The sequence below is a fragment of the Falco naumanni genome, chromosome 5 (assembly GCF_017639655.2).
Source record: "Falco naumanni isolate bFalNau1 chromosome 5, bFalNau1.pat, whole genome shotgun sequence".
Taxonomy (NCBI): Eukaryota; Metazoa; Chordata; class Aves; order Falconiformes; family Falconidae; genus Falco; species Falco naumanni.
Window position 1 is genome coordinate 59,102,477 of NC_054058.1, and position 25,844 is coordinate 59,128,320.

Genomic DNA, 25,844 nt, shown 5'->3' on the forward strand with positions numbered 1-25,844 from the left:
CAGAAGCAACTTCCAGTGGCCTTACTATGCACTTGAAAGTAAGCAGTAAGCACTTGCAGCACATAATGTATTTATCTGGAATGTGACAGATTTTGAAAATCTCCCAAGATACATCAAGTGATGTTGCAGGCCTGTTCATGTTATCTGCTGGCATTCATTGCTTTCATTTTGCTCTCCTGTAGTGCTTGTGGAGAGAATCATCTCATACCTCTGCTGTGATCCCTGTTTTGAGGTTGGCATTACATAGATTCCCCAGTTTTCTTGTTCCTGAGTGATGCTGGGTTACACAGCTAGTGCTTCTGATGTCTGGGCTTTGTTAAATCCCTGCTTACAAGATTTCCTGCAGAAGCAGTGCTTCAAGGCTGAAGCTATAGTGTGTGCCTTCTGGCAGGGCTCTTTTGAGTATCATGGCCCCTCCCCCTTAACCCCATCCAAAGCAGTAGCTGACAAGCTGTTCATTAAATCACGTAGACCAGCTACATCATGAACCACGGTAGGAGTGTGTGCTCCAGGTAGGCTAACTCCTCACTCCTGCTTTTTTTCGTGTAACACCAATTGGTTTCAAAATCACTGCAAATCCGTGATGGTTTTGCAGCTTGCGATGCCTCGTAAGCATGCAGCAAATGTTGTGTTAAACCTTCTGGGTTAAATCTCTGTGAAATAGCTATGCTAACTGTGGAGGACTAGACTTGAGAAGCACGTTGATTTATTTCAGCAAACTAAATCACTCACATAAAGATAAAAAGAGGGGAGGGAGGGAGGCTGACAACAGAAGCTGATAAAAATTACAGTCCTATTTATTTAGATGGATATGAATGAGGCTTTAATCCACCCTCTTATCCTGACAACAGCCCAGATTAGTGGGAAATCAGTGTTTCAGTTGTGGCAGAAGGAACAGCCGACAATCCGGTGTAAAGTGACCTCCCCTCCTTCCTACAAAAAGACCCCCAAAGGGTCTGCTTCCCTTCGAGAATTGCTCTAGCCCCCCATGTGTGTGGAAGATGATTTTACTGTGGCATTTAGACTTGTTCCCTGCTTAGGGACTGTGTAACTCTCATCATGCCCTTTAACTTTATACTCTTCATTTACTTCTGCATAATCTACCAGTTCTTCAGGACGAGGGCTGCTGCAGAGATAAAGAAACAGTGTCTGCTGGGGAACTCGAGCACAAACTGCTCAGCTCTCCTGGAAGATTTGCACAAGGCTGTTACTGTCTGCTTGCCACCTCCTCCTTTCCCATGAGCTAGCAAGGGGTCACATCTCCCGCTAAGATGCCTGCCACAGAAAGGAAAGAGTGTTTGCCTTTCTTCATGTGCTCATGAATATATACCTAGATCCACTGTCCTGACCACAGAGAACAGAAATTCCTTTATATGTTTTTGTTTCCCTGTGCTTTTTCTGTTGTTCCTTCAGTACCTCTTTCTTTTTCTCACAGCAGCTTCCAGATTTCAGCACTTCACCAGCTATCTACATTTGAGAGTAAGGGGTCAATAAGAAAAGTTCAGAGCATTTAGAGACCAGTCAGGAAGGACTTGAATTGTGATTCTGAGATACTTTTAGAAAGAAATCTTTAGAAACCTTTGAATAAATGTTTCTAGATGACATGGGAGAAATCTGTGGGACTGGGGAGGATCTAGGATAGAAGCAGAGGACATCAGTCCCAGGTAACATATCCAGTGAATTTAAAGCAAGAAGGAAAAACAGAGATGGGGCAACTGAAGTAAAAAGTGAGAAAAACATGAGGTATTTTTAGACTACTTTTATAACCTCTCCTCCTGTTAACCATCCAATTTATAAAAGCTAGCAGCTATAAGCCACCCTATGATGTATAAAGGCAAATATATCTTTTAATGCTTGCTGTGGATAAAAAGAGCTAAATAGTATAAAATACAGGTGTTTGGCTTTTGTTTTGGGTGGAGGGGTTCTTTTTTCAGGAGGAGTGCCATCATCTGGAGTGGTGTACCATAAAGAATTTGGACATAAGGCTAGATTATACCTAATAAAAGGAACCAGTCTAACAGAAGAAAGGCCTCCGATTTATTTTAATTTTGTACGGAGGAGAAGAAAAATACATACATACCAGCAGCAAACTCTATATTTTCCTCCTAAAAAATGGATGAGCTCAAAGGTTTATGAAACAATCTCATGTCTGAGTAGAAAGCTATGCTAGCACAATTTAAAGTAACACAAACCAATGATTATCACAGCTGATGATATCTCCAAAGACACGGTATCAGTTGAAAGAGAAGAAACAGTGAAAGGTCTGGGAGAATTATTATGATTGCAAATATAAAGGAAAAGTGAAGATGGCAAGAGAAAAGCTCAGCAAAAACATTTTAATCAGATACTAGGGGGTTGAAAACAATTTGAAAGGACCACAGCAAATAATTACAACCATAAAATAAAAGAAAACCTCTCTAGAAGTTCAAATATGTTTGTGCTGCCAAAAAGCACTATTACAGCCACACTCTGCCTAAGCTATTGGCATACACAGCACTGCAAGTAACAATGAAGTGCCAACAGTTTGAAAAATCTGACTGTGGCACTACACAAAACTTGAAACCATCTTCAATAAAAGGAAAAGCATGACAGTGACCCTCACATCTGTCTTTTTGGTTAATGAGAAAAGTGGTGGTGTGTGAAGCAACACGGAAGACCATTGCAGTAGCTGTCAAGAGTGTTTGTTAAAGAGAGATTTACAAAAGTGATAGGAGAGAGTTCACTGCAGTTCAAGCCACCTTTCACTCATGCACAGACAGGTCACTGGAATTTCAAAATTACTGTTCTCAATACAATTTCTAAGCAGAAAAGTTGGTGGTTTAGGAAAAACCATTAATCAATTCTGCCTTTTCAGAGCTATATGCAGGGCACCAGTTAGCAGGGAGCTGGGGACTTTCATTCTGGCTTTTCCTGGTCTTCTGAGCACTCAGCAGCTTGTTCCTGATGGCTGGGGCTGGTCAAACCAAGCTCCTGCTGTAGGCTTGTTCTCTGTCTGTAACCTGTCCCTTACAGTACCTTGCAGCCACGTGGGTCAGGATGTTACTACAAGCCATAGCACTGAGAAGGACCGAGCCTACACTATCCACATGGCTGAATAGACACCACCACCACCACCACCACCCCCCGGCTCACGCTTCTTTTGGAGCTAATGGTTGCTTAATACCTAGCAAGGGGTCCAAACTTCTGTCTTGCCTTTATTCTTTATTTTTTTCTACCAGTTTTCACACACAGACTGAAACCACTCTCCCTAGCCCTTCAGAATTACTGGACCCAAGCTGTGTCATGTAGGTGATGCAATAGTTTAATTTAGGTATATACAACTGTTGCAATAGAATTGAATTTACGTGACAGCCAGATGTTGTCAGAGAGGGGGAAAGTTAAGGGAAGTAACAACCTAAAAGTTATGAACAGAATTCTCTGACCTGTGAAGAGGTGGAAGAGTTAGTTATGTTCGAATCATAGAACTGTAGAATGGTTTGGGTTGGAAGGGACATTAAAGATCATCTAGCTCCAAAACCCATGCCACGGGCAGGGGCAGCTTCCACTGGACCAGGTTGCTCAACGATCCATCCAATCTGGCCTTGAACACTTCTAGGGATGGGGCATCCACAATTTCTCTGAGAAACCTGCTCTAGTGTTTTGCCACCCTCACAGTAAACAATTTTTTCCTAACAGCTAATCTAACCCTCTTTCAGTTTAAAACCATTACCCCTCATCCTATTGACCTGCTAGTCATGTTTCTTTTGATGCAACCCAAGATACGGTTAGCTTTCTGGGCTGCAAAAACACATTGCTGGGCCATGTTGAGTTTCTTGTCCACCAACATACCCAAGTCTTTCTCCTCAGGGCTTGGGATCACATTTCCCACCAGCCCCTCCTGTTGATGAGAACAAGGTCCAGCATAGCACTTCTCCCTGTTGTCTTCTCTGCCACTTGGAGAAGGAAGTTATCATCAATGCATTCCAGGAACCTTCTGGATTGCCTATGTCGTGCTGCGTTGTCCCTCCAACAGATAGTGGGGTGATTGAAGTCCCCCATAAGGACTATGGCTCATGAGCATGAGGCTGCTCCAGTCTGTCTATGGAGGCCCTCATCTGCTATACAGGGCCTGTTCACCAATAAGGTCTTCCTGGTCAGGTTGGCCTGTAGCAGACCCCCACTATAATGTCATCTGTCCCCGCCCTCTGTTTAATCCTGACCCATAAGCTCTTGGTTGGCTCCTCATCCATCCCCAGGCAGAGCTCCACGCACTCCAGATGGTCATTGCATAGAGGGGCGACACCCCCTCCTTGTCTCCCTGCCTGTCCTTCCCAAAGAGCCTGTACCCTTCCATCCCAACTCTCCAGTCATAGGAGCTATCCCACCACATCTCTATGATGTCAATAAGATTGTAGCCTTGCAGCAGTGCACACGCCTCTTAACTCCTTTTGTTTATTCCCCATGCTACCTGCATTTGCACAGAGGTATTTAAGTTGGACCCCCAAAGAAGCTGGCTTACTGGCTGGAGTGGCTGGAATTCCTTTGCATGTGCTCGCTTGCTGACCTGCAATCTCTCCTCAGGCTCTGGAAGGCACTGGTATCAAACTGGTAGGAGCAGGATGGATTGAGGTTCTCTTCCCCTGGCAACTTTAGTTTAAAGCCCTCTTCACCAGCTTGGTAAGCCTATGACCAAAGATACTCTTCCCCTTTTCTGTCAGATGGACTCCACCAGCCCCCAGTAGACCAGGGTTCTCATAAACAGTCCCAAGTAGCCGAATCCCTGGCTGTGGCACCAGTCCTGCAGCCATTTGTTGATCAGCCAGATTCAAGTGGCCCTTTCAAATTCATTCCAAGTATTGTGCCAAAATGTACCAAGGCCCTCCAACAGGGTGACATAAAGTTCCTGTGGCTGCGAATATGCATCTGTACTCATTCCATTGTGCACATCTTTCCCCTGATCTCTCTTACCATGGTATGCAAAAATAACTCTTTCTACTGTTCTTGTGTTGTGTTTCTAGATTGTCTCATTCAGGTGAAAGAGAAACTGTACTCAGTGACATTTCCCAGCAGGACTAAACCAGCGTAATATACTTAAGAATGAAACCTGCAGAGTTTAGAAAATTTTAGGCAGTAGAAAACTATTTGGCCCCTTTCTGCCTTACCTAGGGGTGCCTCTGCAGTATCTATGGGTGCCTCCACTTGTAGCCTTGGCTCTTTCAATACAGCACTTCCCACTGTGCATATGTGCAATGCCCTTATCTACACTGTTGGTCAAAATTGAATGGTTCCTCTCCTGGAAAAAACAAGCTAGAAGCTGTGCACTGAGGTGCCATGAGGAGTATCCTGTCATTAATGAGGAAATATGGTAACAAAATATATTGACGCTTCATACTGAAGTCCTCCACACTGTCTTAGGAACTGCAGAAGAATGTATTATTTTGGAAAGAGCTATTTCTGTACATGCATACACACTGAGAGAGTTAAAGGCCAAAAAGGTGAAAAGAGTTCTGGTCCCGCTTTTGGATTTTCACTTGTGACTGCTGTTTCTGGCACAGCTGTATCACCAGAAATCTATACCTATACTAGAGCAATACAGATTTCTGTAAAACTTGGTTTCAACAGAATTATCTAACCAAGAATTCTTCAAATATCAGTTTCCGTCAGCTAAAAGGTAAACAGCAAGTGGCTTCAAATGGTGGACAAAGATCCCATTCTAGTTAGTCATGGTTTCATCCTAGGTTTGCTCTGATACAAACTGTTCAGTAAATTCCTGTAAGGAGATAAGACAAATCTGCGTTGGAAGGCACACAGTCGACAGGGTGTGGGTCAGCAGTGTCCGACAAAGACAGACAGCTGATCCATACACTGGAAACCAATGACATACTAAAACAAAACATTTATTTTTTTATAGTAAGGGATATGAACTGGGTACCTAGTGTGGCCCAATAGATGTGCCCATACAATGGAAAACTGGAACAAATCCAAAAGAACCATGAATGCGTCAGAATTGTTCCCTTCTCACATTGGGTTATCATTTAATTATGAACCAAATGCAAGCCTACTCCTGATCTTTAAAGCATCGAATACCCTGGTATTACCTTAGGCTCTGAAAAAGACCATCATCCACAATGACATTCCTTAGTACAGCTAGACTTTCTACCATAATGGTGATGAACACATAGTGAAGCTTAACAACTTCATCAGTAAGAGTTTGAGACTTGGAAATACACTCTCAGGGGCAAACTTCACAACTTTGCTACAAGCACAAGGCACTTCTTTGACTTTATACCTTCTAATATAAACCTATAGAAACATGCATATAAAAAATGCAAAGCAAACACTCCACTAACATACTTCTCACTCCTCAAAGGACCAGAAACAGATGTATAATTACTGTTTTAGTGTCTTACTGGCAGCTGTTCCAAAACTATGGTGATAAGAACAGTATACAAACCACTCTAATGTAGAAAGATATGGAGCACTTTGTTCAAAGTCAGACAAGGGCTACATAGTTTAACTGCAAAAAGAACATGGGTATCTGTACCCACTGTACCTTACCGTCTTCTTGTAGTACAGGTTCTTAATGATACAAGATATTCTTCTGACTAACAGAAGATCTGAAATTCTCCTGTAATTTCAAATATATAACTGTTTAAGAAACCTTCTTGGTAAGAGACAGATGCTTGCTTCAAAGGATTTGAGGAAAAACGTGGTTCTGATACAACACAAGATAAATAGGTGAATGAAAATGAAAATGCATATATTTTCTTTGGGGGAGGTCAAGAACGCCTCAAAAGAAGCCAACAAACTCTCCTACATTTACAAAACTAGATTACTTCTGAAAAAAATATGTACAAAATATGTGAATATTGTTTCTTGATACCACATATTGCCATAGTGCAAATAGTTAAAATCTAATTTGCTTTGATAACTCTGTTGAATATAAAGTAAAAAATATATTTCCTGATATATTGACACAGGCCAATAATCAGTTGTAAATTTCACTGAAATTGTTATGTATCAGTTTATGAGCTGTTTAATTTCAGAAACATGAATGAGCAGAATGAATGAGTGATTTTGCCCAATTAAATGATTGTGATGAACAAGGAGTGATTAAGAGTAATCTGATCTGTCTTCTGAAATGCAGTGCAAGTATGCACCCAGATATAAAAAAATTCTGAGGTAGGGAGAATTTGTTTATATACTAATCTATTTTTCCATTAGACAGTAGATACAATTAATTAATCTATAATTGCATCTATGGCACCAAACATGCTTTTTCAAGGGAAACTATATCTTTGCTTTGTAGCACTGTCATGTTATCTGTTTTTTCAGTACAAGTTTTGTCAGCTGTGCTGCATTATAGCCCCACATCTTAATTTTTCTGTCCTGAAACTTAGCATTTCAGATGACAAGAGACCAATATTCAGATGCTCACTTGCACCTGGGGTGCAGTGCAGGAAGTCAATTGAGCATATTCTTTTGTGTATTCCCACAACTAAGCACTTAAAACAGGTGTGTAGCTCCCTAGAGATGCATAGAGAAATGAAATTCAAGATCCTTAAGTACCTATGTGAAGCCTAGTCACTCCAGACTCCCTATCAAGTCAACGGTGAGAATGGCTCTTCTAGAGGGTCAATTGCAGCTTCTGAAATTAAATTGCTCTCTAGAGAAACTTTTGTTGTTGCTGACTGCATACCGAAACTAAAATGATAATACTTCATGATTAGTGATTTCTAGATGGGTCAGATGATCTGTACCTTTGGGCCAGATCTCAGAAAAGTATCAGATTACCTGTAATGGAAACATGCAATATGTGTAAGCTACCTGTGTATTGAGCCACACACAGAAGATGCCTTTAAAAACAGTGAATCCAGACAGAAGTGCCAGTAAAACTGGCTCAACACAAAGCAGAACACAAGCAATAACATATATAACTGAGAGAGCATGAGCTGTGATACAGACTGAGCTCTTTGGTAGCTCTTTCGGTGGTGTTCTTCAATAGAACTTGGACAGCTGTGCGTTTTTAAAAGTTTTCATTACCATAGAAGTTTCTAAATGCCTTTATGAATCTGGACATAAACATCATCTAGAATGTAAGCTGAAGTGAAACATGAGGTTTTTTGTAGAAGAAGAAGCAGCTATCAGATACCAGTTCCAAAGCTTTCATTTTAATCAATGTTCAGAATAAAATTAACTAAATTATATTGGCTGATATCAATCACTACGCATTGTTGCAACAAGTGGGAGAGCATCCTGTAATATTTTTTTTTTTTTTTTTTACCTGGACAATACAGTGTGACGATGAGGGAGTTTGATATGCCTCCTCCAGACTTCTAGGAACTTATTCAGAGGAGGAGATCTCCCAGATGGTAAGAAATAGCTGTTTCTCAAGCTGTTTTCACTGCCACATTATTTTATTGGACCCACAGTGCAGAGACAGTTCTGGCCCTGTTCTTCATATGCCGTCTACCTGTTCTACTGAAAGGAACAGCTAAAAGATGAGCAGGTTAATTTTTTACATCAATATTCTGAAACTTTTGAAGCTTGAAATTTCTCCTTGAATCAGTAGTTAAACATCTGCAGAGCTGAAGAACACTTACAAGAATCTTAAATCATCAGATAGGATCTTATCTGACACCTGTTAACACTGGTATGCTTCCTCACCCTTTCTGGTAACAGTAGTGGTTTACATTTCTTCAGTTTCCACTCTCAACTTCAGATAGGCTCTGCTTGAATGATTTACCCTTCTCCTAGTATCTGGGACATTTTATGGAAAGAAGTGAATGCTTCTTTAAAAGCATGCTATGGAAGATTATCCTAAACTCTACATTAGGATTCTTACCAGTTGATTCTTAACAGTGTGCCTGACAGTGGTGTGAAGCTAATACGGTATCACCAAGTCACTTTTAATAATACTGAGGTTTCTGGCTTAAATCCTTTTAAGTAGAGGTCCAGGAAAAAACAAGCTTAAGTCTTCGTTAAGAGAACTGTAAGTGAAACAAGAAGCAATTCAGAGTGTATTGAGTCATAGTAAAGTTACAATAATTAAAGTTCATTTTAACCTTTTTTAATGTGTTCAGGAGTTGCGATGCTAGTAAGATACAACTATCATTTGTAGCATGAACTACTTACGGAAACTGCTTTCTGCACAGTTTTCCTATTGGTGTCCTGACATCATGACAACATATTCCCAAATGCACTTCTATTCCCCTTTAAGTTTCTCTCTGGATTTTCTTTTCCACTAGAAAACAGGTTTTTTCTATAGGGAGGAATTGAAAAAGTAGTATGAATAGTCTCAAAATGAACATATATATATATATGTATGTATGTATGTATGTATACACACACACACACACACACACACGTTAACACAGCTGGAGGGTCTTGCAAACAAGAGGCCTTCTCTATTCTGCAGATAGTCCTCTGGGAGCTCAGGGAAAGGGAGGATTGTATCCTTGTATCTCTCTCAGCCTCAGCCTGTGCATGGGGTTTACTCTATCACAAAATCATTGGTGCTTTCCTTTTTGGACATTCAAGCATTCAGTACCAATAGGCCCAACATTTCAGAATGGCTTAGTATATTTTCCCAGGTGTTGTCTGGGTACCTGCTTATCTTTTCTCTTTTTCTTGCCGCACACTAATGCTCTTTCCTGAGGTCATTAGTAAGTCCCACAAAGACACCTCTCTTCCAAAAGAACACAAGCTGACTTACTTAATCTGCACCGACATTGCAAAGAATGAGCATAAAGGTACTACCCAGAGAATCTGAAATATTTCATATTCAAATATGTATTACCTGGTGAGCCTTTGGTGTGAATTTCAGTAGGCATTGCTCCCAGGATCAACTGAGAGACCTACAGGAAATAACTAAAGAAACCTCAGATTGAAAACATAATGAAGTGCAACTAAAAAAAATATCTTTCTGAGTGAAAATGTCCTCACAACGCTAAAAGTTACAGCCTTGCAGAGTGCAGCACTCACTATCTGTGAATGCTTCTTCATCAGTTGAAACTGAAGGGGAAAAGGAAGCACAAAGACAAAACTGCAGGACTTTATTGTCCTTGAGGTGTATTGCAGGAAGGGAAGACGATTATGAATCTAAGATGATTAAATACTAATGGCACAAACTTCACAAGTGATGAAACAGCCAAATAAATTACTAGCGCTTTAAACCAGACACATTTAGATTAACAGTACTTCTGCAAGACAGTTTGATAAATGTCTTGAATTTAGCAGTGCTGCATTGTCCCCATTTCAGGGACCTTTGACTTGGGTAACCTGCTTATTAATTGGACTGGTTTGCATCTAGGCATTGTGAGATGTCATTCTCTGGATAACCATTCTCTGGATAATCTTTGTAAAAATAAGGGGTCTTATTTATGACTCTCTAGCACAGGTTTTCCCTGAAAGTAAGAGCTGTTAAGTTGCTGTTTCAACATGTCAGTACCAATAGTATTTAAATTATCAAAGACAGATCTGCTTTGATAATTTCTAGCTTGATCATAAATGTTTAGCTCATATAGACTTCAAGTCAAGCATTTTGAATTCCTGTTACTATTCATCAAAAGTTGATTGTTTTATTATGACAAACATGAAATTCTTATTTACTCTGAGTAGTAACTTATTCCATACATAACAACATTGACTTCACCATGATTACGTGTAATGCCAAGGCACTATTTATTTTAGCTAACCTATCCTGGTGCGCAAAAATAAGTATAATTTGGTACTGAATTACAGTTCCCTTGCAAAGCTGAATTACTCAGAGCAAGAGGCGTTGAGCCATGAGGCAGAGCTCCAAGGACACCCATGCAACCCACGAACGCTGCCAGACAGGCTTTGAAGCCCCAAACTGTACTTTCATATGCTGGGCAGACCAGGCTCATCTATAGCAAATAGTACTGAGCAATTTGCCAACAAGCATTTTTTTTGTACTTTTTTCTGTATTTACCATTTGCTGAATAGTTTGCCAGTACTTGCTACCTCACCCTCTCTCCACAAACCAGTCTATAATTAGACAAAGTTTAGAACTTAGAAATTTCAAATTTAAAGTGAAATTTGACTGTAAAGGTTGAAAACATTGTTCAACTAATTTTACTAGAAAATGTTTTTAATCTACAGAGAAAGAGATCTGAGCTCTGAAGCTGTACTGCCAGATCTTACTAGCTGCTTATTCCAGATCTCTGATATTTCTCACTGATAGAAGTTCTTGCTCTGTCTCCAGCACATCCTATCCCAGTAACAGTTACACCACAATTCTTTTTTAGTATTTTTCAGAAAGCATATGTTTTAAAAGTTTTCTAACAATGAAGCAACTATTTCTCTGCCCTTTAATTGATTTCACATAATTACCTTACTAGACAACATACTGTTTAATATTTTCCTTTGTATGGAAATCTTTTTGGCAGTGTTCTAAGAAAGATTTTTAGTTTATGCTGAGCACAAGTAAAAGAAAAATTGATGTTTGGTTTTTTTTAAAAGAAACCTTTCAGTAATGCATCTAAGAAGAACTAGTAGTATTGTTTAGTTTGTTTTCTTCTTGTTTCATATGTGCAGATGTTATTTCAAAGATCGACAGCTTCATGATAGTCCAAATCATTGCATGATACCTATGTTCAGATTCAGAGGTATTATGTAACCTGCTGTTTGCTTTGAAAAGTCGGTTAGCTCAGGCTTCATAAAAAAACCTGAACTTTACTTATTATAACCTTAATGTGAAAAAAATCCAATACATGCTTTTGAACACTTCCTAGAATAAATCTGTATATGACAGGCTTCTGGAATCGGATGCCCTAGTATATAAGCAAAACTGGAATACATGCTCGTGTTGGTGACCCCATCATCTATTCAACACCTCCTCCTTCTAACCCTCTTTAAGTATTAGTCTGCACTCTGAATCAACAGTTGGGCTGATATCCCAACAAAGTGAATTCCTTTGATTTATATTTTTGCTTTTTTACTATTTCTTTAATTGAGGGTAAATAGAACAGTAAGCAGGTTCACGGAAATGCATATTATGCTTCCAATCTTCAGGTTTTTTTCATTTAATTGGTGATTTCAAGTGTGGTTCTGACCACAGCCTTGATTTTGTCTTTAGACTGTTGCACTGCATGTCAATGTTTATGTATCCTGACAGAACATCCTTATCTCCATCAACTGTGGGATGCTGCAGTGCATAGTCTAACTAGCATTTCATTTCCAAGGAAAAAACTTAGTACAATGGTAATTCTGTGTTGCTGTCAGAAAGAGACTGATGTCCATTCGTTCTCTTAGAAAAAGACAAAGCTAACTGTACACTCCAGCTGTTTTAGCTGAAGGCAAACTAAAGGCATAGACTGATGGAGATCAGTGGAATAGGATGGTCATTGTGACAGAACTGTCTGGTGTGTTTCAACTTTGGATTTTCTGCAGCTCTCTGGGGCTTTCCTGCTCTTGAACCATACATTTTTCATACAGTTATTATGAATATTTACTTAGAACCAGCTGCATGATTCTATCAACTGATTCCTAAGCTGTGTGTCTTAAACTAAGCACCTTTATTAGACTAAATGTTGATTCTTAATTTCAAAAATTTTAGATTTTGTTAAAGTTTTAGGGTTTTTTCTCAATAATCAGGTTTTGTCTACTCTGAATATAAAGAACTTTAATATGTGACCTTTTGATTGCATTGTCTCTCCTTACTGACAGCAGTTAAAAATCTCTTCCCTGCATAGATATTTTTTATCATTTCTTAACTTTCCTTGAATAAACAAGAAATACCTTGTCAGAACAAGGTGTTTTACAACATTCAAGGCTCTTGTAGTTCTTTTCCTTTCATCAATTTTTCAGCAGCTTTTTAAAGAATTAAAATAGTCTCCAACACAGAATTCTGATAATGATTATGCTGTTTTCAGACATGGAAATGCTTCTTTGTTTTTCTTGGTACTCCTTAAGAATTATTTTAGCCTTCTAGGTGTCACTTCGGAGTCAGCTGTTTTCCTACCATAGTGCCTAAATTCTCTGGACTCACAGCTTTCTAGGATGCAATCCCTCCTCCCACTACCACAAGCACTGTGCTTTGCTCCTAGCTGAATGACTGCATTTGGAAAAATTAAAATGCATATTGGGATACTCCAAGTGGCAGTTCAAAGCCTGTATTTTGTTTCAGATTGACAGCAAGATGCCTGCTGGAGCTAGTGAGCCTGAGCAGATTGCAGTGGGATAGTTCAGCTGTTGCCAAGCTGCAGCGTGCAGCCTGGAGTCTGAGAAACCTGCTCCAGCCTGTGAGACCTGGGATATTGTTAGTGGGCAGATGAAAATGAGCCTGCCTACAGCTATGTAGGATATAATAGGATCAAACATGTTACTAATTGCTAAAAGGCTGGCAACATCAATTGGGGAGTTCCCAGGAACCACTAAGAAAAAGCAAGGGAATGCAATATAACACATCCTTTAGTAGTCACCTCCTGGCCATAGCCCCAACTTGTTAAGAGTGACAATGTTTTTCAGCAGCTTCTTTTCCTCCACCACCAGACTGATTTTTGAGCTCAGTCAGCAAATTGTTCATTGCAACAACAGCAGCAATGTATATGGAAAACATCAAGTGACTGTGCTGCAGAGCAGTAATGAAATAAACAAGGGACTGCACAATCACGGTGTAAATATCCACAAAGGTTTGTCACCAGTCTTTGTGGAGCACATAGGTGTGTAGCACCTCATTGTTACAGACGTGGCAGAGCACAGCCCAGTGCTCTGACTCAGCTCATTTACAATGCAAACGTACATTTGAAGATTAGTAAAAAAATAAATGACTGAACTATTTTAGAGCTAATTTAAGGGCAAAATTCTTCCTCAGATACTTGTTGATTGCTATAGAGGATCACCTATGGAACAGTAGGGAAGAGATCAAAGGACCTATCTGAAAGGGCATTGGGCCTGGATATCTCAGGACAGGGCCAGGCGCAGGTGCTGATGAAAAGAAAAACTCTTCTTTAACATCCACCTAAAGTAAGTGTTCACAGAAATACTGACGCTGTGAAGAAAATGGACAGTAAATTCATTACAACAAAAATTTCATCAAAATCACCCCAAAATGTGTGAATGTATTTAATTTACTACTAACACTGACTGAGCTAGTGATATCCTGTACCTCTAATGAGAAAATTTCAGTCGGGAGGAGACAAACATGGACAAGAAGATAAACCTTACAGATGCCCTGCCCTTAATATTTGATCAGCCCATACATATGGTTGTGCATCACACCTGCCATATCTCTCTTCTGCTAGCAGATGAATTTACTGAACACATGATGATTGGCTAAAATAAATGGAAAACCGTTACTTCAAAAATATAGCCTGTGTGGTGTGATTGTCAATCTTTTCAAAATGTTCATGCTTAATTTACATTAGAGTACATTAGGACTTTTATTCCAACATAATATGGACAATCCTGCTAAAGCAGATAATTGTAAAGCACTCTCACAACAGAATCATGACTGGGCTGAGATGATGCTTGAACTTCCTATTCTTCAAGGAGTATTCACATCACTTAACTTATAGTACAACGTCATACCAGAAGAGGACATTTCATCCGTTCAAATTTTCAAGTAGATTAAAAAAAAGTAATAGTTCTTTTTCAAAAAATTGGAGTCTTTAGAATGTTTTTGAAGTGCTGTATACTATACTTTATATTTCATATATATATCACACGGCTTTAAATAATCTACTGTAAGTGTCCATTAAGCTGCATCATTAGTGTGACATGATGTTTTTGGCATTTGTTGCATTCTCGTGTTATATATGCTTGGTAACGGAATTTTTCCCTGTTACTAACTTTACTTAACAGATTTTCCTTTTTATTTTCAGGGAAGACATGAATCTGAGTGAGTCATCTATGATAAAAGGCAAATATCAAAGACATGAGCCTTGTGGTTTGACCTCTCCAGATCTTGCATCTGATCAATAGAACGGTATCTACATTAACATTTTATAAAGACATGCTGGTGTTGTTCCATATAAATTATATTTAACTTTTTTTTGTTTAATATATTATTTACAATTTTTCCCCCAATTTCTCTACAATATAAACTACAACTGCTTGACAAACAGTCTGGGTAAAGAGTTTTCAAGCAATCTCTCCATTTCCTTCACATACTTGCAATCCATTATTTATATTGAAGGAATTATTATTTTACTCATATTTATTCTGTCCTCTGACTGAAAGATTGAAATTTCAAGCAGGAAATGAGATACATTTAATGAACATATCTAGCTCATAGGTCATAGACAGGTCATGCTGTCATTTTACAAATAAGAAAAATATCCAGAGTTACACAATGTTTAAAATGTTATAATTTTTAGAATTGAATTGTTCTTATATTGAATTGAATATATATCTCTCACATGGTGCCAGTTACCTGTGGCTTTCTCTGTGATATGCAGTGCTAGAAACTAGATTAAATGAATTTGGTGAGAAGGTTCTTGTGATTTTGACATTGTTGTCCTCCGTGTCATATTTTTATAGGGGATATAAATCCATTGTCCATTCATCTGATCTTTAGATAAAGCTGCAGTGACTTTGAAATTTTCTAATTAAATCATTGGTATCTGCTTACTTGGTGATGTCACATATGCAGCTGATTTAGAAGCTGCAGAAACTTGCAGACATTTCTGTGAACACTAGATAGTTATCAAAGTCCACAACTGAGTTAGTTGATCCATGAATCATAGGAAATCCGTGTGTCATTTTTATTTATGGAAATAGTCTTAGTTCAGCAAACATAATCTGAAACAGTGACAACACTGTTTCTTATGGATCAACATAAATGTAGTAAATTTTTGTTTGCAGAGACCAAATGTTAGCAAAAGTGAGCATATCTGTAGCTGAAATTTTTAGCAAGGATATTTCCAGTCAGTTTCCTAGACGTAGTTAGATTCTTACCAATCTGTATGCAATAGTGTTTCATCCGACTTCAAATGGGAATGGCAAGCATGTCAAGTAAGGAATGAAAAGCCTGATCACCTCCTTTATAGCTTTCATAACCATTTAGTTGGGTGACCTAAAAAATGGTCAAGTGCAGATTATGTGGGGCAGAGCAAGGGAAAAAGAGAGGTAAAGCATCCTAATGGTCACAGTTACATGACTCAGAATCCAAACAGTTCTGCAGATGGATCCAGCTTTGAATATTACTGAACCTCCAGTAAACAAGAAAACAAATAAAAAACATTTAATTGGAAGTTATGCCCCCATGCAATACCTTCTGCAGAACCATCAAAAGACTTTTATTGCTTCTTTTCGCAGCCTTTCAAATTACTCCTGCTACTTCAAGCTCATGTTCCCCTCCTGTAAAATTTTGCGCTTAGCAGCTGCAAACACTTCAAGCAAACTGAAAACCATTTGACTAGGAAGGAACTGTACAACATGTGACAGGTCTCAGATTTCTCTTCTACTACTTTCTGTTGCTGGCAGTATTTGCATGAGAAGAGACTTGTTTGTTTCTCTTGTGAACATCACACAACTAATTATTGCTGAAAGGCTGGAGTTTCTCACACTTTGATGAGGTCCAAGCCATGTTTCCAGCATGGAGCTGCAGTGAGGCTGGGAGGAGGCTGGAATCTGAACCCAGTTCTGGATCTGAGGCATGTTCTCTTGGCCTCCTCTCCAGTTACCATCTCTCAGCCAGATAACTATGAATGATGGTCATCTCCAAATCTAGTAAACTGGCATCTACACTCCTTTCAAAATAATACAGTGTTAACAGGATATTTTTAACCTATGCTTGCTAGGGGGGCAGACCCTTTCTGTGCTTTTCCCAAACATTTGTCTCTAGTTTAACCTTCTGCTGCATAGATATCACTCTGATAGATGCAACATGCTTATATATGGCTTATATAAAGCACAAAGTACAATCGACCATTTAGTTACTGTGATATTTGGATGAAAAATACTTAATTTACCTTTGTCCTTTTTTCAGATGATTCCATATTTTCTCTAAACTGCATTTAGTCATCACAGCTGGGAAGCAGGGACCTGAATGGTACAAATGGAAATCACAAGCTCAATTAGGAAAATTCCAACCAGGAAATCATACTATTCCGAGTTACCAAGCTGAATGCTTTTGTTTAGTTCACCCAGAACATTTTTTAATACACGTGGATTGCTTATATTAGCATCTTATGGCCAGCAGCTGACAATCCTTAATTAAGCAGAGTATCCCTTTGCTTCCAGCAGTGGATCTGCCTGACCAGGGACTGTGATAAATTGTCTAAGGGAAAACTTGTTACAGTGTCCTGGTTTCATCTGGGATAGAGTTAATTTTCTTCTTAGTAGTAGCTGGTGCAGTGCTGTGTTTTGGCTGTGATGTGAGAACAATGTTGACAGGGCACTGATGTTGTTAGTTGTTGCTGGGTGATGTTTATACTCAGTCAAGGAATTTTCAGTTCCTTGGGCCCTGCCAGCAAGAGGGCTGGAGGGGTACAAGGAACTGGGAGGGGACAGAGCCAGGACAGGTGACCCAAACTAGCCAAAGAGGTGTTCCATACCATACAACATCATGCTGAGTGTATATATGTGCTGGGGGAAGAAGAAGGAAGGTGGGGGACATTTGCCATTATGACATTTGTCTTCCAGAGTAACCGTTACGTGTGATGAAGCCCGTCTTTCCTGGGGATGGCTGCACACCTGCCTGCCCATGGGAAGTGGTGAGTGAATTCCTTGTTTTGCTTTGCTTGAGTACACGGCTTTTGCTTTACCTATTAAATTGTTTTTATCACAGCCCTTGAGTTTTATCTTCCTTTCCGACCCTCCTCGCCATCCCTCTGAGTGAGAGGGAGTGAGCAAGCAGCTGCGTGGGCCTTGGTTGCCGGCTGGGGTTAAACCATGACATATAGTCACTTTCCAGGCAGCACAACAGATAAGTAAAGAGACTAATTTTTTCAAAACTTCTGAAGTTTTGTGATTTATTAGCACATTTAGGAACACTCAAATAACATCTAATCTCTTGCTAGAACACATGCATAGTAGAAAACATTTGTTTTCTTTCAAAAATGAAAATTGTCACTAAATAACACTGTATTGTCAAACCTGAGAAGTTCTGGGTACAGGATATGGGGTTTTAGACTCCTCCATAGATCTTTTCCATGTAAGTATTTATTGCCTTCGCAAGTGACTGTCTACAAGTGTTTCCTGGGCTCACAGTGCTCACCTATAAGCACAGATTATTTAGCCCTCTTCTCTTTTCAGCATCACTCCCTAATTTCACATAAAGGAATAATTTTCCTGTCCAGAAGTAGCTGTCATTCTCCAGCTCCTTTTCCAACTCTTACTGCTATGTGAACAAGGCCAGGCTGATACCCCAGCAGAGGGGAGGCAGGGAAGAGACAGCAAAGCCAAGCCATCAAGGGACAGGAGTGCTCTGCTGTCCTCTGCATCAAAAGGAGAAAACTCAGGTCTTCTGCAAACTCTGAGGCAAAAGCTCTCCCTGCAGCATGAACTAGGTGGTGATGAATTGTTCAGTTCTGTACCCCTCCCCACCCCAGACGGTATTTTATCAATAGTTGTCTAACAGTCCTGCATCTCTAGATAAAAAAAGGAAGTTCAAAGCACTGAGAGGAGTGTGTGACAGACACGCCACTGCAATGATTAATGTGCTCATCCAAGTCAGCAGCTCACCACCCAGTCAATTAATCACTCTCCAGTATTTTGGAGGTCATTAAATTCTATATAATTTTTAATGTATTTATATCATTATGCAGGCTTTCCTTTGAAGTGTGATGTCACCAGTTCTAAGCTTCTTTCCAGCCTCATTTTATTTCTTCACTGCTTTCTAAAACATATTTCATTGTGACTACTGCTGTGCCAGGCGGATAATTTTATTTTCTCACTATGACCTCTTTAGGGATGCACTCTGACAAATCCTAAATTTGTGGAGGACGTTTTGTCCTTCATTCCAGTTGTAGTTCCTGGGAGTTACTTCTGCAGAAGAGGTCAGCTCCAATGTGCTGAAGGCTGTCCTCATCCAGCTGTTGCTGGGAGATAAGGAGTTGGTGACCAGCATCTTGCTATCCTGCCAGAGCAATGTTAAGGTGGAAGCTGTTTTCTTTATGCATGAGAGTGTCACCGTGTACAGTTTGTTTCAGTATAATTACTATGGTCTGTTTCAGTATAATTATTATAGATAATTATCATCAAACAGTAGTTGTGCAAATATATTGTTAAGGGAAGGTTAATCAATAATTCCAAGAAGGAACTGAGACAAAAGATCTTCTTGCAAAGCTGGATCTGAAACCAAACTTGCCAAAGGAAGCTGGACTGTGATCAAAGCAAATCCATATAGGGAAAGGATAACGAGGTTCTGTTCTCAATCAGCTGTAAGTAGAGGGTCAACTATTGTCTGAGACCCTCAGAAGTTTTCTGCAATACCTGTAAGGAGCATGCACGATGTTTAATTAACATGGTACCACTTATTCTTGGGCAATGAATGAATATGAATAACTCTTTAGAGAAAGGTAATGCATAAACATATGTATGGTCTGTATAATCTTGCCTAGATGTGACATACAGCATGCACATTAGGTGGAATTATCCCCCATGCATCCAACACTGCAATAATGGAATGCCTGCTTCTGAACACTGCATTGGTTTTAAGTTTTCTTATTCCAAATTTTGGCGACAAGAGGAAACAGAGTCTGTGGTTTGATCCTGAAAGAGCTCCAGGAAAAGGGAATTCATGTCAGTTTCTCTATTTGACTGTGAAGGAGGGCATATGAAAGAGGTGGGCTGAAGTACCCCATAAAAAACTTTAGTGGGAAAAAAAGTTATAACACAACTTGATAATCTGACCTACTAATTCTCAGCTTTCCAGAGTATTTTACAGAGCTTTTTCTCTGACCTCACTTTTCCTTCTCTATGTTTGTGCATTTGGCAAGCTTCCTACAAAAAAATAATTAAAAAAATTGGTTACTCTTATTAATGATGTCAGGCAGGGTGTTTTGCAATCAGAGACTCTTTGTGCTAGAAAAGGTTTTCAGCAGATTTGATAAGAAACACCAGGCAACAAGCTCTATTTTGGGAAGGAAAATGATCGATCATTACCTTTGCACAAAGAGAAAACAGAAGGTTACTTATTTAAGTGAAGGCTATGAATAAAATAGGTACAGCACTTTAGCTGAGCAAAATTCTAGAAATTGCAGAAAATAAAATATCATGCAGGGTTGTAAAAGCAGGATTTAACAGGAAGCAATCAGGGAAAACATCACCTAGTAAAGGTGACAAGGTTCATGAGACAAGCCTTGGGAACAGTGTACTTCATCTGCAGGTGAGATAAAACAAGGAAGACTCTTACCTCAACTTCTGCATAGAATCACACCAATCTCATATAAACTTTAAATTAATATACATATAGGTATGCACACAAATGCATATGTATATGGTGAGCACATCCACCATTCTACCTTGTAATGCGCCTGTAACTAGAATGCAAAGGAGAAGTAAAAGCACACTGCCACTGCTGTTGATTTGTGTTTCGCTCTCATCTGTCACTGATGTGAATGAGTAAATAAGTGGGTTGGTGAAGCCTAGATCTGTGGTCTTAATCTCATCACATTCCAACAATAACACTTTCACTGGCTTCATCTTCAGAGAACCTGTCCTTTCAAGCCCAAAGTAAATTCAGATAGCAGTATCTTGCCTTTTGGATGCATAATTATTCAAATGACTTGGTTATAAAGTTTAAGTTAATGCTTTATAAAAGTATGTTGTGATTTGCAATCAAAATGCCAAGCAAAATTTCTTATGGCTTAGCCTTTTTTCTCTTGTGCTGAAAGTAAATTGTTAGTTCATCATTTGTGTCAAGGGGTTAAATTATGTATGGGGCTATTTTCAGCACAGCTAGCTGGAACTCATCCCAAAGTTTGAACTACTCATTACCAAGCACGTAACAAGCTCAGCGTCAGGCACAGTGGTTTTACAGTGCAGACAACAATCGTTTAATCCACAAAATAGTAAGCTGTAGATAAAGATAGAAAGTGCTTTGATTTGATCATTAGCTGCCTGGTTGTCCTCAGTGTCAAGCACCAATGAAAAGGCAACAACTCCCTGATGAATCATCAGAGACTTCTGGTAACGGTGAAAAAAAAAATAATTTAAAAATGCTGTTCAAGTGGGAGAAGTGAGACCTGAATTGTAGAAGAATTATAGGGGAATTAAGGCAGGTTAATTAACATTGATAATATACAGCTGTGGGCTGGCTTCAGGGGCGATGGGTTGGCTGATGTGGATGATGTGCAGCTGTGGCTGGTTCCTTCTAAAGTAGTAAAATAGCTCTGAGGGGTATAGAAGAGGAGTCCTGGATGAAGAGAGACCTGGATGAAGCAGAAAGGTGAGTGCGTGCGTGCAGCCTGGACATAGGAGAGAGAAAGCAAGGCCCTGAGAGTAGAAGGGGGCCTGGATGAGAGGCTGGCTGGAAGAGGAGCCAGGACATGGATAGAATTCAGATGCAGCAGAGGCAAGAAGCAGGGCTGACTGATCTGAAGAGGGTGAAGAAACAGCATGGACAGTAGATAAACCTTTGAAACGTTGTGGGGGGTTTGTGGCTGTGCCGGGGCAAGGTGTGGGAACTACTTATTCAAGTTAATCCGGTATGGGGTGGTAAAAGCCTTGTTGCAGCTGGCAAGTTTTGATAGTGCTGTGACACTGAACCAACATCTCATGGAAGGTTTGAACCCCAGTGTTGACAAAATATGAATTCAAAGTGAAAGTGGTTCAGAAAACAATAAGCAGAGTTTGCCATACAAAAGCACACAAAAAGAGTTTTGGTTTCAACTTGCAGTGTAAAGGCAGAAAGATAACTGACTGATGTCTGCATCTAGTCTAGGGGAGTAAAGGGAGAAGAGTAGGAAGGTGAAGGTCTCTTAAAAACATACAAATGCTTTGATTTAATACCTTTTGGGCAGGAATGAGAAAGTTTCTGAACACCTGAGTACTAAACACACCTTCTGACAGGACCAAGGGCAAGAAAAACACTTACCAGTTTTAATATAGAACCTGGGAAACTAGTCAGTGGGATTAACTTTGCCATACTTCATTGCTAAGGGTTTGGACTAGATGGCAAAGGCCAAATCTTTTGGGTTCGTAAAACCTAAAACCAGCCTTTCCTTTTGCTGCACTCCTCTTGGCACTGCTGGCACATAAGGGTGCAATGCAGACTATTAATTCTTAGGGCAATATATGCAACACAACATCTTATTTGTTGAGGTGTGGTTTCCCTACACAGCCATGTTTTCATAGAGATTGATTATATTGTTTCACTTGAAGTCACCTCAGAGCAGCTGTAGAGTGGCTGGAACACAGGCTTGCCTATTTAACTCCTAGCTAAATAGCAACCTGGCAGCAGACTTGGTGGAGGTCACAGCCTACCTTTGCTGGACACACCATGTGGTTACTACAGCCAGCTCTTTAGAATAGGCTGGTTAATTTTGCAAAAGTGTCTCCTTTTTTCATGCTAGAAAGGTTTTTAGTGGAAGTGGTCTACTCTCTCTGAAGAAAGGGAACATAATTGTTGCAAAATGCTATGCAATCCTTACACATGTGGTGTCTGGGCTGGTTTACATACAAATGTAAAGTAGTGGATAACGACAGGAAAGAAAGAACCAGGAAGCCAATAAAAGTGAAATAAAAAAAGATACAGCTGTGGATTCCATTCAAATTAAATTGCTTCATTTGGAACCATTATTTACATTATTTCATGTGTACCAGCATTTAAAACTACTGACCCGCAGTTTTCTTCCCGGCCCAAGCAGCAGTCACCATGAGCGAAGTGCTTCTATAATCAGTCAGTATCCTAGCACAAAACTGTTTAGATTCACCAAAGGCAGCTCTGAATAGAAGAAACCTCCAGGAAGAAATGGATTTCTGCTGCTGTTTTTATCCCAGTTTCCGTGTTTTTTAGTAACCCTGTGTTTACAGATTTCCATGACAGGAAAAGGTACAGGACTACCTCTCCTACCACCTTCATTTCTAGGCCCCTTACAGAGGCAAACATCTGAGAGCAGACGGTCCCCACAAGAATACCCCTTGATGAGGACTTGGCAGGACATTGCTGGAAACACAACGGTGTTACACATGTACTTGACAATACTTAGTACCTCAGTAAGATGTCCTGCAGAATTTCTTGGTGCAAAGGAATCATCCAAAAGAATTATATCAGAAAAAGTGCATATATTCTTAAGATACTCTACTGCTGCTACGAGTGTTGTAATTACAGTTGCAGGCCGGGCCAGTAAGAACTTCTTGGATCTCAGGGTATTCTGGGTAGACCAAACCTGTTGACATTGCAGAGCTTTAGTACAACATGTCCAAAATTGCTAGAAAAGGACAGGATTGGAGTGTGTAGTTCCTAAAATTGTTTTTGTGAACATCAGACTGTTGTGCTAATAATGAACATGGCACCTGAGGGGGGGGGGGGAAAAGAACAAAAACCAAAATCAAAACTAACTAAACAAAAAGACCGCAACTTTAAAAATGTCACTTAAAAGAATCAGAATAATGTATTTCCAAGGGAACTTGAAAGGGTCATATATGAAGATATGGAAGTTCATGGCCACAATAAATTTGAATACTTCCATATTTTACCCATAGTCACCAGCCTTGGTCACATAGTCACTTGCAACAAAAAATAGTGTGACATTAACTTCTTTTAAAAGTACACTGCTAAGATTTGAGTCGAAAAGCTAGCCTCTGGCTAGCTCAAGCTGGTGCTCATTCCAATTCTTTTTGAAGTCATTGCAGATCTTTCTGTTGGCTTGAACAGAAGATGAATCAGACTCCTCAGCAGTGAAGTGAATCACAGACTAAAACAAAAATACTTGTATGACAATCTTGTATTAAAATTAGTCTCTTCTAGGTAGCAGAATGCTGAGGTCCTGCTGAGGCAGTACCATTTATGTCTGAGAAGTGGCTGAACTAGCTTTGTGTGTTTTCTAAGTTACATTCACTTGGACACATTCCTTCCGAGGTTACCTATACGTTCACCAGAGACACAAACTGCAGCATTACTGTTTACATAACTAACTGAGGGCCTGACTTTGATTTCCAGCTCAAGCTTCTTGGAACAGTCAAAAATCTGTATAGTTCACTGTATCTTAGGTCCCTGTAGGAGAAAAGCCAAAGCTACATTGTCAGATGTAGTCAAATATATAAAGCAAAGCATCCCAGTGCTTGCTAAGAAAGTGCAAACTTGTTGAAAATAGAAATATATATAAATATAATTAATTAATTAATTATCTTAGCTTCCTTGAAGTACTGTAATATGGCAGAAGGACCAAGGCTGACTGTGTCCCAACAGCACATTTGGGTTGCCCCACATCCTTCTGTTGGATTCTGTTCATGACCACTCAAGTGGGAAGAATCATGGAGCACCTCAACAGACAGCACTCCTGAAACTATGGAAGATGATATATGCTATGTTCCAGTAATAACAATAAACAAATAATGTTGTGACTTCAGAAGAGATATGTAAAGGATTGATAAGGTAACAATAAAATGACGATGAAAATACATTCAAATACTAAGAAGTATAAACAATTAGGGTTATCACTACAGTAAGATGTGATAATAAGACTTCCAGGCTGTATCTTTCAGAATATTTAGCACTTTTTTATTGCTCAGATCTTAACTTCTGTGACTGCTATATCAGCTGTGGGCACTCAGCACTTTTCCTTACTCACCACAGCTGTGTGAGGACAGGCAAACACCTTGTTCCTTGTAGAAAAAAACTGTGAAAAAAAAAAAGGCCATGTCTAATATCAGACTGCATTAGGTAGGACTGGATCTAATTTCCCAGGAAGCCACGTAGTATATCTATCTTCTCTGATTCCAGTTTGAGAAAGACACTGTTATTTTTTCTAAAACATTCTGTAATCAGCAGATTATAAGGAATCATTGAGAAGTTTAAGAACTCATATACTACATTAATAGAGCTCCCAGGATCAGCTTTACCTAGGTCTATAGCTAGGTGTGCCACCAGTATCTTTTAAAGTTCAACAGTTTTCAGGGCACTAAAGAATCCTCGAAAAAAGTTCATGAAATTCAGCTTGCCTGAAAACATCTAACTTAAGGCCATAAAATCACATAACTATGGAAAAAATAGGACAGAGAAGACCACCAGAGATCTAGTACCTAGACCTAGGTACTAGGATCTAGCACAACCTCGTGCTCAGAGCGAGACTCAGAGTTAGATCAATCTGCTTATGACCTTGGTCTTACAGTTGTTTAAAATCCCTGAAGACAGAGATTACTCAACCACTCTGGGCAATGTCTTATGATAAATTATTTTTTCCTTATGTGCAATTACAATTTCCTTTATTTAAATTTTGACCCTTGGGGCTTATACTCTCAGTGTGTCCACTGAGGAATATCTGGCTTCACCTTTTCTATAAGGCTGTAGTTAGATTCCCTCTTATCCCGATCTTCTCCAGCTAAAGTACAGCCAATTCCCACTCTGATGTCCTTTACTCCTACTCCCTAACCATCTTCAAGGCCTTCCACTGGGTCAATATCTCTCCATGCATCTCCTGCATCAAATGTTCAGATCTTTCCCTTTGGCAGCAGATCAGTATGATAATCACACAATTGCATGCTAAAAAGGCATTAAGAAACTCAGCCTTCCTAACATCATCTATTTATAGCTATCCTCCTTTAATAAGTAGTAGATAATTTTTTTTTTCTGTTTTAGTTTTCCTCTTGATGCCAATAAACTTCTACACTATTTCTTATTGCAGTTGGTGCCCCTTCTAGGTGAATCATTCTATTAGCTGATTTTTATGAGTTTGCCTTTGCATGGTTTTGTGCTCATTCTTAATGTCTAATCCAGTTTCCACTTCCTAGAT